This window comes from Leptopilina heterotoma, unplaced genomic scaffold (genome assembly GCF_015476425.1).
Source record: "Leptopilina heterotoma isolate Lh14 unplaced genomic scaffold, ASM1547642v1 Lhet_131, whole genome shotgun sequence".
In the NCBI taxonomy this organism is placed as follows: domain Eukaryota; kingdom Metazoa; phylum Arthropoda; class Insecta; order Hymenoptera; family Figitidae; genus Leptopilina; species Leptopilina heterotoma.
In genome coordinates this window covers 340,022-358,205 of record NW_025110850.1, presented here as the reverse complement: position 1 = coordinate 358,205, position 18,184 = coordinate 340,022, and the positions used below count along the sequence as shown (strand labels likewise).

At 28.1% G+C, this 18,184-nt stretch overlaps 1 protein-coding gene across 1 annotated transcript in view; it reads left to right on the top strand.

Annotated features, from left to right (window-relative positions):
* Nucleotides 1-4,704: 4,704 nt before the first annotated feature.
* LOC122513052 overlaps nucleotides 4,705-18,184 on the top strand; it is a 253,142-nt gene continuing 239,662 nt past the window's right edge. The window contains exon 1 of the mRNA XM_043629285.1: nucleotides 4,705-5,410. The gene's annotated coding sequence lies outside the window, so the exon portion shown is untranslated. The remainder of the gene's footprint in view (nucleotides 5,411-18,184) is intronic.

The following is an 18,184-nucleotide window of genomic DNA, read 5'->3' as shown; positions in this document are numbered from 1 at the left end:
GATTTACATGTCTTATAGTATTTCTGCCCGCTAAAATCGAATATGAAGTCAGAATTGCTCCATCACCCTCTGTTTTTTTAAATCGAAAAAACTACCCTTAAATGTATAAATTCAAAGTTTAAAGTAAAAAAGAATTAAATAACAGATTGTGTTGCAAAATAGAACAATAAATGTATGTACTTCTCTTTCAATAATTCAAAAACAATGTCAGAAGTGAAACATCAGCCTTTTTTTAAGAGGAGAAACCAGATTAGGTGGCTCATTTTTATGGATTTTTAAAGATTTTTTTTTGGGGGAGAAATATTAATTAAAATTCAATGACATTTGGTATGCTGTCGTAACCACTGATGGTCCTGATATTGTTTCTCGACTTGCGTGACGTGTAACAATTTTTATTTTTAAATCAAATTAAAAAATTTTTTGTCTCACACTCTTAACTTATTTTCTAAGAATATGAACCTCAATCCAGGTAAAAATAATAAAAATTTTAAATTTTGAAGGTGTTTGAAATTTTTTCTTCAATTTTCACAATTTTTTTTTACACTAATTACACAAAAAAACACCCTTAAAATCGTGATATCACCTCAAATGTTGGTTCATATTCTTCGTAACTTTATAAAGAATAAAACTACCAAATCTCAATATGATCGGTAAATATTTGTTTAACCCTTTAACGTCCAGCGGTACATATGCTGTACCATAAAGAATAAAAAAACCTATCTTCAAATAGGGTTAATATATTTAATTACAAAATGATATCTAGGGGTTTTCGGGGTCGCTGATTACGAATCTGATGTCAGATTTTGAAAATTCAAAATGGCGGATCCAATATGGCGTACCGAAAAATTTAAAATTTGATGGATTTTCATGAAACTTGGTATGTAGGGGTTTTCGAGGTCCCTGATTACGAATCTGATGTCAAATTTTAAAAATTCAAAATGGCGGATCCAATATGGCGGACGAAAATTTACAATTCGATGAATTTTCATGGAACTTGGTATCTAGGCGTTTTCGAGGTCGCTGATTGCGAATCTGATGTCGGATTTTGAAATTTTAAAATGGTAAATCCAATATGGCGGATAGAAAAATTTAAAATTTGATGGATTTTTATGAAACTTAGTATGTAGAGGTTTTCGAGGTCGCTGATTATGAATCTAATGTAAGATTTTTAAAATTCAAAATGGCGGATCCAATACGGCGGACGAAAATTTAAAATTAGATGGATTTTCATGGAACTTGGTATCTAGGGGTTTTCGAGGTCGCTGATTACGAATCTGATGTAGGATTTTGAAAATTAAAAACGGCAAATCCAATATGGCGGACCGAGAATTTTTAATTCATGAATTTATATGGAGCTTTGAATCTAGGGGTTTTCGATGTCACTGATTACGAATTAGATGTCATATTTTCAATATTCAAAATGTCGCATTTAAAGATAATGGATAAATTTTAGAAACTGTATTAGGTCTTTAATAATTTTTAAATACGAAACCAACTTACACTTTGCGTGACCCAGAACTAACGACGTGGACTTAGTAAGCCACTAGTTCCAAGCTACATTGGATTTATAATCAGCTACCACAAAAACCCCTACATACCAAGTTTCATAGTAATCCAACGAATTTTAAATTTTAGGTCCGCCATATTAGATCCGCCATTTTAAATTTTTAAAATCTGACTTAAAATTCGTAATCAGCGAACCCGAAAACCCCTAGATACCAAGTTCCATGAAAATCCATCAAATTTTAAATTTTCGGTCTGCCATATTGGATCCGCCATTTTGAATTTTTAAAATCTGACTTAAAATTCGTAATCAGCGACCCCGAAAACCCCTAGATACCAAGTTTCATAAAAATTCACCAAATTTTAATATTCCGGTCCGCCATATTGGATCCGCCATTTTGAATTTTTGAAATCTGACATCAGATTCGTAATCAGGGACCCCGAAAACCCCTAGGTACCAAGTGTCATGAATTTTGAATGGAAAAAAAAATTTGGACGTTAAAGGGTTAACCCTTTTAGTCCCAGTGGTCGATATATCGACCACCTTTTAAGCCACCGATTTTTTTAACATAACTTAAAGGAAAACTTTAAATAATTGCATATTTCTTATTTTTATGCTTCTACAAATAGGGCTTAGTAGTTTTTTAACAAATTAATCTATATTATTTATGTTTTTTGTTATTAACAAACTTATACACGGAAACGCATTACTTCAGGTTAAACTTGACTGCAATCAAATTAAATCTGTAACACATATACTTTAAAATATGTTTGTTTTCTAAATTCTCGAAGTTTCCTGAATATTAATCTAAAATCAGATATATGCAAATTAAAAATGATGGATCCAATATGTCGGAGAAAAATTAAAAATTAAACAAATTTGCTTGAAAATGGTCTCTCGGGGGTTTTTGGGGTCGCTGATTACAAATCTAAAGTCAGTTTTTCAACATTCAAAATAGTGGATCCAGAAATCCATATGACGGACATAAAAAGATACGAATTTGGAAACACCCTCCTCTTTTTAAAAGTTAGAAAAACTAAATTCAGATTTGTAATCAGTGATCTAGAAAAAACCTAAGCGGTAATTTTCAAACAAATTTGATGGATTTTTATTTCTTTGCCCAACATATTGTATCCTTCATTTTGAATTTTGATAAACTGACTTCAGATTCAGAATCAGCGACTTCAAAAACCTCCAAATGCCAATTTCTAAGCAAATTTGTTTAATTTTTAAATTTTTCCCGACATATTGGATCCGCCATTTTGAATTTTGACAAACAGACTCCAGATTTGTAATCAGCGACCCCAAAAACCTTCAAGAGACAATTTTCAAGCAAATTTGTTTAATTTTTAAATTTTGTCCGCCATATTCCATCTGCCATTTTGAATTTTAAAAAAATCTGACTCCACATTCGTAATCAACGACCCCAAAAACCCCCTAGAGAAAATTTTCAAGCAAATTTGTTTAATTTTTAAATTTTGTCCGCCATATTGGATCCGCCATTTTGAATTTTAAAAAACTGACTCCAGATTTGTAATCAGCGACCCCATGAAACCCCCGAGTGACAACTTTCAAGTAAAATTAAATAATTTTTAATTTTATAGTCCGCCATATTGACTCAGCCATTTTGAATTTTAAAAATTTTGAAAATCTGATTTCAGATTCGTAATCAGCGACCCCAAAAACCATAGGTACTATACCTATTGTAGATATTTTTCAATTGCCCTAATTATGGGACTGAAAGGGTTAATCCTCATTGGAGCGAGTAGAAAATTTTAAGTGGAGAATATTAATTAACAAAGGCCAAAGTCCCAGAATGTTGATGACACATAGTAGTTCATCAAGGTCCAAGATAAAGTCCTGATTTACTGCCAAAAATTTAAAAAAACTCGATCAGTTAATTCCTCACCTTGCAGGAGTTCCTTATGCGGATTCGTAGCTAACTTGTCCTTTCTTTCAGTTTACTTAATTTTAACTTCTGGTAATTCTATCACCATTAGGTAATTATCTTCACTGTTATCTTCTGGTAATTCTATTGCCAGAATTTTTTATCATCCAAAACAATTATGAGGGTTTCTTATGGATTCGAAGCTAACTTGTCCTTTCTTTCAGTTTACTTAATTTTTAATTCTGGTCATTCAATCACAATTTGGTAATTATCGTCTGGTAATTCTATTGCCAGAATTTGTTATCATCCAAAACAATTAGGTACCAGAAGATAACAGAAGATAATTATCTTCTGTTATCTTCTGGTAATTATTTTGGGTGATGAATAGTTCGGAAAGAAAAATATGATTTAATTGAAATGAACTTTAATTTTTAATCATCCAAAACATTTACCAGAAGATAACAGAAGATCCAAAAGAATTACAGGGATTCCTTATGGATTCGAAGCTAACTTGTCTTTTCTTTCAGTTTACTTAATTTTAACTTCTGGTAATTAATAATTCTATCACCATTTGGTAATTACCATCTGTTATCTTCTAGTAATTCTATAACCCAAATTTTTATCATCCAAAACAATTACCAGAAGATAACAGAATATAATTATCTTCTGTTGTCTTCTGCTAATTATTTTGGATGATGTATTCGGAAAGAAAAACATGATTTAATTGTAGTGAACTTTAATTTTTTATCATCCAAAACAATTACCAGAAGATAATTATCTTCTGTTATCATCTGGTAATTGTTTTAGATGATAAAAAATCCAGAAAGAAAAACACGATTCCTTTGAATTTCAATGAATGCACTATCACATTTTTGGGGTCAGTTCCAAATAAAGGAGTCGAAGGTCATGTATTTCGAATTTGGAACATGGTCTTCTGATGACGCCTGCTTTTGATGTTTTATGTGTGTAGAAAAGCGCAACAGGTCGTGACCACCCTCGCACTGCCAGTATTACGCCTGGGACGCACCAAGTATAGAGTTGTCCATGGACCGAGTTCTTGTGTACATACATACATGTGTACTCTTTGCACTGCAGGTTTTTGGTGGGGGACCTTGACCGAGTGACGTTCACCACTGGTCCCATCAGCCGCACTTCTACCTGTTTATCTCTCGGTTTGTCTGTCTTCAACTGTCTCACTCTCTTTCTCTCTCTCCTCTCTCCTTTCTCCTCTCATGATGCTTTGACGAGAAACCGTCTATCCGTCCGTCGATCCGCGAGTCTGCCGCGCCGGTGGGATGGGATTGAGCCGAGGTGGAAGGAGCAGTAAGCGGCCTACGCAGTTTCGAGCTCGGGCCCAGCTTTTATTAGTTCTTCGGCGCTCGGCGGAGAACGTGCGTGCAAACCTCGAGCGATTGGTTGCTGCTGCAACTCGTGTTACCGCAGTGCCACCGGCACCTAAAGTCTCGCGATCGGTCACCGACCGAACCATTACCGATCGGTGGTTCAAATTTTTTTCTCCGCTTCCTTCCTGTTTTCCAATCAATAAGAAGAAGAACGTGAAATTGCATCGAAGGTGATCATCCAATCAAGATCTTCCGGTGTCAAAGTGTCGCGGGTGACGTTTGATAATCGGTGAATTTCGTTCCGGGTCGGATAGTGGCAACAAGTGAACACACGAGGGGATCTATCTGGTTAAGGGTGACCGGTTTCGTTACCTTTGATCCCCCCAACGGTTCAGCATGGCGCTTCGATTCCACGAGATCTCGGCCGACCGGCTTGTTTGGCGAGGATAGTGACAGTTGTTGAACGCGAGTGCACCATTTCTTCTTTTTTTTTTCATTCTGCTGTGTTGCTACTACTCCTCTTCTTCTTCTTCTTCTACTTCTTCTTCTTCATCTAGTGTTGCTGCTGCTGTTACTGCTGTTGGCCTCCTCTTCTTCTATTTCTACTTCTTCCGTTTCTTTGCGCAGAGACACGAGAAGACCACCAGCGATCGAAATGCCACGATACCAGTGAAGGTAAATTCCCTGATTGAAGTAGATCGATTCCGAGTTTCGATTCCTAGAAAGGAATCTTAGCCGCAAAGTCCTTTTGCCAACCCCCCCCCCCCTCCTTCAAGTCATTGCCAATAATAATGAACCTTACACAAATATATCCGGTACACTTTAACAGAAGCTAAAAAGTGCTACTACTAAAAACCTAGTGGGTAACTACCCAACCTCCTAATTTTGCCAAATTAAATCCAGGTTTTTTCAAATAAAAACCTTTCAAAAAAACCCTAATTTTAAATCCTGCTCTTTAATTAAAATAAAAGGCAACATCACAATAATCAAGGAAGATGGATATTTTACCAAAATCAGTTAAAGCATTCTTGAAAGTGCAGCCAGAGGATTATAAATATCAATCGTTGTTCTGAAATGGAAAGGTTATCAGGTGAAACCTATAGTACTCAACAGAAGTATAGTTTGTAAAGTGAATATAATTGTAAAAACAGTGTCATTGAAGATGGGGTTTTTTATTGTGTGTATGTTATACATTCGAGGGTGAAATTTTTTTTTAAATTGTGCGACAAAAAATATAGCAAAAGTGCCAAAGAAAATTGCAGGTACTTACCAAGGATAACGAAAAATTAGTTCCAAAACCACTTTCACAGTGTAAATGTATGTTATATATGCAGTTCGTTAAAAGTGTTGCTTTACTAACATTAGTAAATAGTAAGTAGAAATATTAGAACTTGCCGTTCTAATGGTGCTGTTGTAGGTACTGAAAAGAATATTCAGTGTTAATTACTATGGTACCTAATTCAACAAGTGCTAAGTGTTTTAATAGGTACCTAGGTACCTGTGATTTGTATCTTTTAACCTGGTACAAGAACCTTGGGATATTAATCCTTCTGTCTGGAATATTATCCCAATTTTTCTGGAATGTAGGACCACCAGGTCTATACTTCTCTGCATAGGACTAGTAGGTTCCCCATTTTATAGGTACCTAACTCTGTATTTTTCTGGAAACTCTGGAAACTTTTAGTTCCCTATTTTATAGGTACCTAACTCTGTATTTTTCTGGAATATAGGACCACCAGGTCTATACTTCTCAGTATAGGATCAGCAGGTTCCCTATTTTATAGGTACCTAACTCTGTAAGAGCTATAAGAAAAGACATGGAACCATTCAAGTATTTAAGTGCAAGTTCGAGTTCAAACACTCTAGTACTATTTGGTACTACAGAATATACTCTAATATACCTAAAATAGGTACAAATTTACTCTATTATAGGTACTTTATTATTATTATCTAAAACAGGTACTGTTCGAAAAAGAAAAATGTTTCCTAGATTTTTCATATCACGACACTAAAATCGATTTCAAATTCAAAGGCAAAATTTTGCTAGTGCCTGAATCAGGTACTTCAGCCCCTAACGATATAAGCACTGAATATCATAAATTATAATATAATATTTATTATATTATCTATTATCTAGGTACATTTTTGAATATAAATACCATAAAAAGCTACCTGATATTTTTCTCATAGTGTCTATCAGCGTAGATCAGCGTAGTACCTGAATTAGGTTCTTTAGTCCCTCATGGTAGAAGCACTGAATATCTATTATGAAACTTTCACTGTAAGAAGAAAGGTACTAATTTAGTTCCAATTTTGGTACTAAATTGTAATTTGGTTCTATTTTAATACCGAAATCAGTTCTAATTTAGAACCTTTTTTTACAGTGTTAGGTACATTATTAGTATATACACTTACTTCAAAAAACTACCTGATATATATTTCGTAGTTACTAACATAGACCTGAGTACCTAACGCAAGTAAATGTGCACGATGCCTAACAAGTAAAGTGCATAAAGTCCCAAAAATAGGGTCAAATGGTACCTAAAATATGCACAATGGCTAACAAGTAAATGACATAAAGTCCCAAAAATAGGGTCAAACGGTACCTAAAATTATACTGTAGGGTCTTAATAATCACATATAAAGTATACAATGAAGTGTACAAGTATTAACCTAAGTACCTAATAAACTTATTGATTAATTATTTTTGTACGAAGTATCCAATATTAGGTACCTCTCAAACTTATTTTGTAAATTCATTCATGTTTAGAGTACATCAATATTAATATATTTCATTCCCTGCTAAAGGTGCATTGCTTTATGGCATAAGTACTAAGTACCTAATAGTATTTTACTGTAAAAGTACTAAATTAGAATTCTCTTATTTCTTTTGACCTAAATTCAAACAGATTGATACCTAATATTAAAAACACTATTTGGTCAATTAAGTACGTTTCTCATGTGCACCTAAATTCCTAATAAAAATGTATTAGTGTTGAAAGTCCTTTGGCACCTAATATTATTATTTTAAGTAGCTACTTAAAAATGTAATAATAAGTGCTAATATAGAAAATAATATAGGTACTAAAATGATTACTAATAAATCTATTAACATAGATATACTTCTAGGTACTAATGTAGGTACTAATATAAGTACTAATATAGGTAGTATTATAGATAGAAATATTGATAGAAATATAGGTCTAAATATAGATACAATTATAGGTTCTGATATAGATACAAATATAGGTTCTGATATAGGTAATAATATTAATTACTAATTAAGGTATTAATAAAGATACCAATTTAAGTAATATAATAATCTTTACTTTAGTACTAATGTAGGTACTTTATCATTTTTAATAAAAGGATGTACCTAAAAACTATTACCTTCATTGTAAAAAGTACCTTAAATATATTTACTTTAGGTACTGTTTATATATAAATTGTACTTAAAAATAGTTCATAAAGTAAAAAATGCTTAAAATAGTATCTCAAATATGAAAGATACCTAAAGAACCTAAACCATAAGTAGTACTTAGAATAGATCCTAAAATATTAAAAATGCCCTAGATGCCAAAAATATAAGTATACTTATACTCCCTAAATCTGAATTAATTAAAAATAACTTACTATTAGTAAAATATTGTCTGATTTTTTGCTTCAGAAATTAGTGCAAAATTTATAATTATTACACACTAAAAAAAAAGTCTTACTTTCAGCCTCTTTTTGAGGCTGAATTTAAGGTGTAAACGGAGTCAGCCCCGTTAGACAAGGACAGACTTATGTGAAATACATGGGCTGAATTTAAGGTGTAAACGGAGTCAGACTTTTTTTTTCCTGTGTAGTAGAAAATAACTTATTATTATTATTATTATTATTATTATTATTATTATTATTATTATTATTATTATTATTAATTTTATTATTATATACATTATTATTATAACTAATTGAATTAATTTTATAGAATCACTCTTGTAAGCCAATTCTGTACATCGACAAATTTAGTGACAGGGTAATCAGTGAAAAAATACAGTTTTAGTCAGACAGAGTTTTAATTCTTGAAAAAAGAGTATAATATGAGTTGATGCAAGACTTTGAAATTTTCTAAGTAGTAAAGGTCCTTTTTAGTCAGACAAACGTTTTCCAAATATTTTAGTCGATTTGTAGTTAAAATCAGTTTCTAATCTTACTGACATCTTCAACAAATATTTTTTTTACTTTCAGTTAACAAAGATTTTTGCTATCAGTGAAAAAAGAATTTTTAGATTTTTTGGTATATCTTAAAAGTCAATTTAACTAATAATTTAGTTGGTATTAAAAAAATTTATTATTAGTATTATTAATAATAGTATTATTATTAGTTATTATTAGTAAAATATTACTATTTGAATTAGTGACTGACTTTTTACCTTATTTAATTTCTCATTTAGAGGCTAGTACCTAAAATAGCACATGAAATAAAAATACCAAAGTATTAACTTAAATGAAAAAAGATCAAATGTGCCTAGAACGTTAATATTACTTAAAATAGTATCTAGAAAAAACCTAGAATCAAAAGAACCTAAAATAGTTCCTAAACCACCTTAAATGTAAAAACTACCCAAAGTATATCAATCATGTCTAACGACAAAAATATTTTAAAACATTAAAATTTTTATATTTTGACAATGGTGAAAATCTAGTCATTCATGGCCAACGACAAAAATATTTTAAACCCTCAAAATATCCATATTTTTACCATGTCCAAAATCAAGCAAAGTTATAAAACTTTTTTCTTATAAATGTTTTTCAAAATAATTTTAACTTTTTCGAATTAACATTACTCATAATTTTCTCTACTCCTAATCATTCTTCTTTATAATTACTACATTTTCTAACTTGTATTTCTTCTAACTATAATTTTACCGAATTGTCACTTCTCATAATTATTATTATATCGAAATATTATTTTTCAAAATTTTTGCAATATCTAATAATTTTTTATACAAATTTCTTTATTGTATAATAACCAGTTTTTATAATTTTATTTTATTCGAATAATTATTTCGTATAATTTTTTTCTTACCGAAATTATATTTTAAATAATTTTTTATTAATCGATTTTTTATTTTTCCTAATATTCATTTTTCCAAATAATTCTTTTTCATAATTTTTATATTTCCTAATTCGTATTTTACATAACATACATTTTTTCTAAGATTTAAATTCTCTAATTTATTATTTTCCTAACCTATAAATGTCATAATAAGAATTGCTCCGAATAGTTATTTCACCCACAGAATATCCGCTTTCGATGTTTTCCTTCTCTGAAGAATATGGCGCCAAATTTGAAAAAAGTTTATTATTTTATTATTTAAAAATTATTCATTATTACAAATATTGTTTATAAGAAAAAAGTTATAGTTATAAGAAAAAAGTTTTATAACAAATCATGTTTCGAAAAAATAAAATTTAGAAACTTTAAAATATAGAACATTTACACATTATAAAAAAATATTATTAGGAACAATAAATTTTCGGGAATATAATTATTATAATTATTAACAAATTTATAAAATAATATTTATCAAAATTGACATTTCGAAAATAAAAATATTAGTGTAAGTAATTTCGATAAAATAAAGATTCGGAAAATAAAAATTGGAGAGTTTTCATGCGCCTAAAATTTTAAGAATAATATTTTGAATTACAAAATGAAAGAATCCGTATATGAACTAAATTGTATCCTCGACTGTTGAATGGTGAATTGAAGTTGTTCGCGAAGGCTGTTGAAACAATTATCTTATAATTTAAGCTTGATCTGCCTTCTGTGACGGGTGATTAATTCGTTTGGTCGAGAGACGAATGATAATCAAGAGCAAAAGCGTGCGACGACGATGCGTTTACGGCTGATTACAGCACTCAAGTTGGGGGATTAAGCGGGCCGCCGCCGTAGCCACGTCGCCGCCGCCGCCGGAACCAGAATTCCCTTTGAAAGCCTCTTATTAAACTGAGAGATCAATTAACTCATGTTAACGGACACTTTAATCATTCTCGAGACTCTTCCTCCTCGCACTCGAAAGTTAACGTTTAATTTTACTCGACGGCCGTGAGACCATTCGCACCTAACACGTCTCATCCCCAATCGCCTCATAATCTGCCAAGTACTACCTGAAAAAAAACCACTTATCCACATCTTCCTCTCAATTAGTCTGCGCACCAAAAAAAAAAAAATAATAATTTTGTCCCAATCCTCCAATCCTTTGAAAATATAAAACAAAAGGAGGAAAAGAAAAAAAGGATATTGGATGTAGACAAAAAAACACCGAAAAAAAGACAAGGAAAATAAAAAAGAACTATTGGGTACAGTTAGTAAACGAAATGGAGTTGCTGTTTTTAATTGATGAAAGGTAATTACTCTTGTGATGACGTCCTGCCTTCGTGACTTTAGAAGACATTAACAGTTTGTGTGGCTTTTTTTGGTGAGGTTGAGTGAATACGCGATTAACAGTGCTTTTATAGTTTTGAGAGTGCCTTCCAACATTAAATGTGACTTCAATCACTTCAAGGGACTCATTGGAATTACTTTGAACTGGACTTGAAAAACCTCGCAAATATTTGATTTACTATATTGGAAGCACTTCTTGATATTTTTAGAGTTATTTAACTTTGCACAGTAGAAAGAAATAATGAATTTTCTCTTCGACTTGTATATTCAATTTTCACTTCACTTTATCAGAAGAAACTGAATAAATTTAAGGTTTAAATTAATTTAACTAAATAAATTTAAGTATTTAGTACTGTCTTAGTTACTGTCTCTTGTTTTATTTAGTTACTGTCTCTAAATTGTCTTAGGTACTAAATTGACAATTACGTCCTGAATAGTTTTGTAGGTACTAAAGTTTTGGTTCTAAACATTTAGGTACCAATTAGTGTTTCGCTTACTAACACCTACTGTTTTGAGGCTTTACCTCCACTTTTCTCAAAATCCTGACGTACAAATTGTAAGAAATTATAGGTATCGGAATCATGCACAGAGGACGAAACCATTCCAATATCAGAAATAAAAAAAAAACTTGCAGGTCTGTGTAATTAGCGTTAAGTACTAAATACTTTTTTAAAGTATTAATTAGCAGTTTAGGTACTAACTAAAATTTAGGCACCAGCTAGTTTTTCAGGTACTAATTAGTGTTTTAGGCACTAATTAGGATTTATGTATGTACTCATTAAAATTTTCATTATTAATTAGCGTCTGGGTACTGAACAGTAGTTTAGGTATTAATTATTCCTGAAGATATAATAATTAGCGTTAGGTACTGAATAGTTTTTTAGGTACAAGTAGTTTATAGGTACAATTTAATATTTTACGTACCAACTTGAGTTTATAGCTAGTAACTAATTAATTTACTTTATTATTATTAAAATAAATTTAGTAGTTCCTTTCTGTCAAACAATATTTTAGGTTCTTGGTAATGTTTCGGATAATAAGTATTAATTACGTTTCTAAACAAAGTTTAGTTACTAAATAGTGTTTTAGAAATTAAACAGGTTTGGTTCTAAATAGAGTTTAGGTACTAATTAGTGTTTAGGTACTAATTAGTGTTTAGGTACTAATTAGTGTTTAGGTACCAATTAGTATTTAGGTACCAATTAGTGTTTAGGTAATAATTAGTGTTTTTAGTAGTAATTAGTGTTTTGGGTACTAATTAATGTTTTCAGTAGTAATTAGTTTTCCAGGTACTAATTAGTATTTTAGGAACTTATTAGCGTTTATTTACTGAATAGTGTGTTATGTATTAAATCGTGTTTAGGTACTTATTAGTGTATATTTATTGAATAGTGTTTAATGTATTGATTAATGTTTTGGTACTAATTAGTTTTCAGGTTCTAACTTGAGTTTAGGGACTCAATAGTGTTTTCAGTAGTAATAAAATATTATTGTTACTAATCATGTACTATTCAGTATTTGAAATATTAATTATTGCCATAGTTACTTAGTAGTGTTTATTTACTAAATAGTGTTTTATGTATTAATTAGTCTTTAGTTATTAATTAGTGTTTATAAACTGAATAGTGTTGTATGTATTAATTAGTGTTTCGGTTTACTTAATAGTGTAGTGGTAATAAACTATACATAGTGTTTTATATATTAATTAGAGTTTAGGGACTAATTAGTTTTCAGGTGCTAATTAAAGTTTAAGTACTAAATATTGTTTTAGGGCCTGAACAGTAATTTGAATATTAATTAATGTTATAGGTACTAATTAGTATCTTAGGTAATTATTAGTATTTATTAACTGAATAGTGTTTTATGTATTAATTAGTGTTTAGGACCTGAACGTTATTTTAAGTATTAATGATTGTTTTAGGTACTTATTTGTTTTTTATTGAATAGTGTTGTATGTATTAATGAGTTTTTAGGTATTAATTAGTGATTAAGTACATATTAGTGTTCTATATATTAATTAGAGTTTAGGTACTTATTAGTGTTTATAAACTGAATCACTATTAATTAGTGTTTAGGAAAACTTAAAAGTGTATACATAGTGTTTTATGAATGAATTAGTGTTTAGGTACTAATTAGTTTTCAGATGCTAACTAGAGCTGTTTAAGTACTAAATAGTGTTTTTGGACCTGAACAGTAATTTAAATATTAATTATTGTTCTAGGTACTAATTAGTGTTTTAGGTACTTGTTAGTATTTATTAACTGAATAGTGTTTTATGTATTAATTAGTGTTAAGGTATTTATTACTTTTTATTTACTGAATTAGTGTTTTATGTATTAATTAGGGTTTTTATCCTAATTAGTTTTCAGGTTCTAACTAAAATTTAGGTACTAAATAGTGTTTTCTGTAGTAAGTAGTCTTGTTACTAATCAGGTATTATATATTATTATAGGACTATATATTATTATATATATACTATATATATACTATATATATATACTATATATACACTAATATACTAATATATACTATATATATATATACTATATATTATTATATTATTATAGTATTTTAAATATTAATTATTGTTTTAGGTACTTATTTGGTTTTTTATTGAATAGCGTTTTATGTATTAATTAGTATTTAGGTATTATTTAGTCTGTAGGTAATAATAAGTTTTTAGGTACTAATTAGTTTTTAGGTGCTAAATAGAGTTCAACTGATAAATAAAGTTTAAGTACTAATTAGTGCTTTAGGTACTTATTAGTATTTATTAACTGAATAGTGTTTTATGTATTAATTAGTGTTTAGGTACTTATTAGTGTTTATTTACTAAATTAGTGTTTTATGTATTAATTAGGGTTTGGATCCTAATTAGTTTTCAGGTTCTAACTAGAGTTTAGGTACTAAATAGTGTTTTCAGTAGTAATTAGTCTTGTTACTAATTATACATTATTTTAGGACCTGAACGTTATTTTAAGTATTTATTATTGTTTTAGGTACTTATTTGTTAAATTACTGAATAGTGTTTTATGTATTAATTAGTATTTAGGTATTATTTAGTCTGTAGGTAATAATAAGTGTTTAGGTACTAATTATTATTTAAGTACTAATTAGTGTTTAGGTACTAATTAGTGGTTAAGTACTAATTAGTGTTTAGGTACTAATTAGTGTTTAGGTACTAATTAGTTTTTCAAATATTATTTATTATTTAGGTACTGTACAATGTTTAAGAAATCAATTCCTGTTTCAGGTACTAATTAGTGTTTTAAACCGTATTTAGAGTTTAGGTACCAATTAATGCTTTGAGTTACTGATTATTATTTCAGGTTCTTCTTAGTAACAATTATTTCAGGAATTAAAAGAGTGTTTTTACTTATAAAGAGGAATTTAGGTTCCATATACTGTTTTACTTATACAAGATTGTTCCGAGACAAAGATAGTCTTTCAGATTCTAGAAAAAGTTCCAAGTAATATACTTTCTTTGTCCCCTTAATGACTCTCCGAACGTAATTACTTCAAAAATTATCAAAGAATGAAAAAAGAAACATTAATAACATTTTATTTTCATAATCTGACATTTCTAATTTTAATAATCAAGAATTTAAAATCAATGACTATTTTTCAATTATGGAATTTCATTATTTCAATATTGGAATTATTAATTAATACCTATATTTATTGATTTTCATAATATTACAGAATAATTTGATGAAAAATGACTCTTAAAATTGCTAATTGATGATAATAGACGTAATTAATATAACTAATGACTGTTAATTCCTTAATATTTAAAAAAAAAATTTTTTTTGAAACGAAAAATATTTTTTGTAAATTTACTGTGACGTTTCCTCTCTGGGTCTTTATGTATACGTATATTCGTATATGTAGCATAGCGGTGATTTAAATGCCTGGAAGTTTATAGTATAGTAAGTTGTGTAACTGATTTTAACGGTCGCACAATTTTCAATGTTAGATATTATTCATGAAACGAATTTTTCTCCTTATGTGAAATAATTTTCATATATCATCAATAAATCACTAAATCACATAAATTTCTAAATGAAAAATAAAAGAATTATAAACTTCCTGCATATTTTAGAGAAAATGAAAAATATCGTCATTTTTTTATCAATGGTATGTGGAATATTTTCAAAATTATGAATTTGACAAAAAAGATAAAAATTAAAAAATAATAGTTAGATTTTTAACTAAATATTATTCGTATTTATTTCATCATATATTGCTAATTAAAATGTTTCTTTTTATAACTAGGTATTACTACTGCTGACTGAACACAGTTATATAAGTCTATATACAACATTCGACAGTATAAGAACACTTGTAGGTTTTTTTTCTCTTTCTCTCTCTCTCCCTCCCTCCAATCAGGAAACTGCAATTTATACCTATATATACATACTTGTTTTGTATGCAGCGTAACAGTTCATTGAAAACAAGTTATTCATATAGAAAATAGACCGTGTTTTATTTCAACTTTTTATGAGTGAATATAACGAAAATTATCATTTTAAAAGTAAACTGATTTTCACTCGGTAATCAATTTTTAAGTTTATACTTTGTAATTTAATTTAATTTATTTATTTATTTCAATCCACTGTCTCTATTGGATACGTTAGTCAACTATAAACTTGCATTATTCTTCAACTAGTTCGTGGAATAATTCATAGAAGTTGGTTTATGCAATTTTTACGATTGTGTATATTATATAAAAGAAACAATTTGATTTACAGCAAAAAAGAATTTTTCTTAGGCAAACAAAATATAAACGTATCTTGCAAAAATTATTGTGCAAAAATATTATTATTGATCTTTGTGTATAGAAATTTTTTTTTAAATAACTGTCATTTTTAAAATTACTGTCATACATTGTTGTGAAATTAGGGCTTACAATATGGTTAGTTCAAATACAATTTATTTGATGCAAGTAAAGATTTATTATAAGTCGAGAGGCTTTAAAGTTGCTAAATTGAAAAATAATGACGGATTTTAAAAATCCAAAATGGCGGATCCAATATGGCGACCAAAAATATTTAATATTAACGAATTTTTTTTTAATGATTTAATTCGTTTTGACCAATTTCAAAATGGCCAAAGCGAAAATAGTTTAGGACTAAAAAATGTGGATATAGTCGAAACATATAAATTTTCGGGTTATAAACTATTTTTGTCGTTAGCCATATTTTTCTATACTTTAACCAATCTTAAAATATATAAATTTTCAGATTTTTAAATATTTTTGTCGTTCGCCATGATTTCCTAAATTGTGATCATAGTCGAAATATAGAAATTTTTAGAATTAAAAAAGTTTTCCTGTTGACCATGATTTGCTAGAGTTTTGCAAATCGTTGAAATATGGATATTTTGAGGGTTTAAAAGATTTTTGACATTGACCATATGATTAACTAGTTTATAACCATAGAAGACTTGGCACTCGATAATTAATTTAAAAAAAATATCAAAAAGTATCTTTCAAACTAAAAAAAAGAATAATTGAATTATTTTTCAGAATAATTGAATGTTTGTGTGGCATTTTATTAAATTTTTTTGAAAATAATTGAATTCCTAAAAAGCATTTTACTATTTATGAAAATATAGTTGAATTCTTGTGAGCGATTTTATTAGAATTTTTTAAAATAATTGAATTTCAAAGAAAAAATTCATTACTTAAAAAAAAATTGAATTCTTGTGATGAATATTGTTATTTATAATAATACTTTGATTTTGCAAAGAATTTGATTAAAATGCCTCAAAATAATTAAATTTCAGGAATAATTTTGTTATTTATCGACATAATTAAATTCTTTCGAAGAATTATTTATGTAAATATTTGAATTCATGGGAAGAATTTTATTAAAATCTAAAAGAATAATTGAATTATTTCAAAAAAATATAAATAAAATTGCACTTCAAAAAATTAATTTCTTTCGTCCAATTTTATTAAAATGTTTGAAATTAATTGAATTCCTGAAAAAAATTCTATAATATTTTTGTAAATAATTGAATTCTTCCAAAGAATTTAAAAATAAACATTTTTTTACATAATTAATTTTTTCGAGGAATTGAAATTAAATTTTTAAGAATAATTACATTTTTTGAGCAATTCTTGTATTATAAAAATAATTGAAATCTTGCGATGAATTTTATTATTTATGAAAATAATTGAATAGTTGTAAAGAATTTTATTAAAATTTTCAAAAATAATTGAATTCCTGAGAAGAATTTTATTATTTATAAAAATAATTGAATTATTGCGAAAAATTTTATTAAAATGTTTAAAAAGAATTAAATTTCTATGAAAAATTTTATTATTTCTAAAAATAATTGAATTCTTCATAAGAATTTTATAAACATTGTTTCAAATAATTAATTTTTTTGAAACCTAATAAATATTATGAAAACTTTATTTTAAATAATTGAATTCTTGTGGAAAACTTTATTTGAAAAAGTAATGGAATTTTTCGATTAATTAATTAAAAATAGTATTAAAAATAATTGAAATTCTTCGATGAGTTTTATTATTTAGTAAAATGATTGAATTCTTACTCAGAATTTCATCAAAAATTTTTTTTAAAAATAAAATTTCCATGGAAAATGTTATTATTAATAATTGAATTATTGTGAAGAATTGTGTAAAAAAATTTGTTAAATAATTGATTTTTTTGAAAAAGATATTCTAAATAAATTGAATTCCTGTGGAAATTTTACTACGTATTTATGAAAAGAATTGAATTTTGTATGAGTTTTATCAATTTTTTTTCTAAATAATTGAATTCTTTTGCAAAATTTTATGAAAATGCTAGATATAGAAAATAATAGAATTTCGAATATTTTTTTAAAATAATTGAATAGTTTCAAAGAATTTTATTAAAATTTTCAAAAATAATTGAATTCCTGAGAAGAATTTTATTATTTATGAAAATAATTGAATTATTGAGAAAATTTTTTTTAAATGTTTAAAAAAAATTGAATTTAAGTGACAAATTTTGTTATTATTG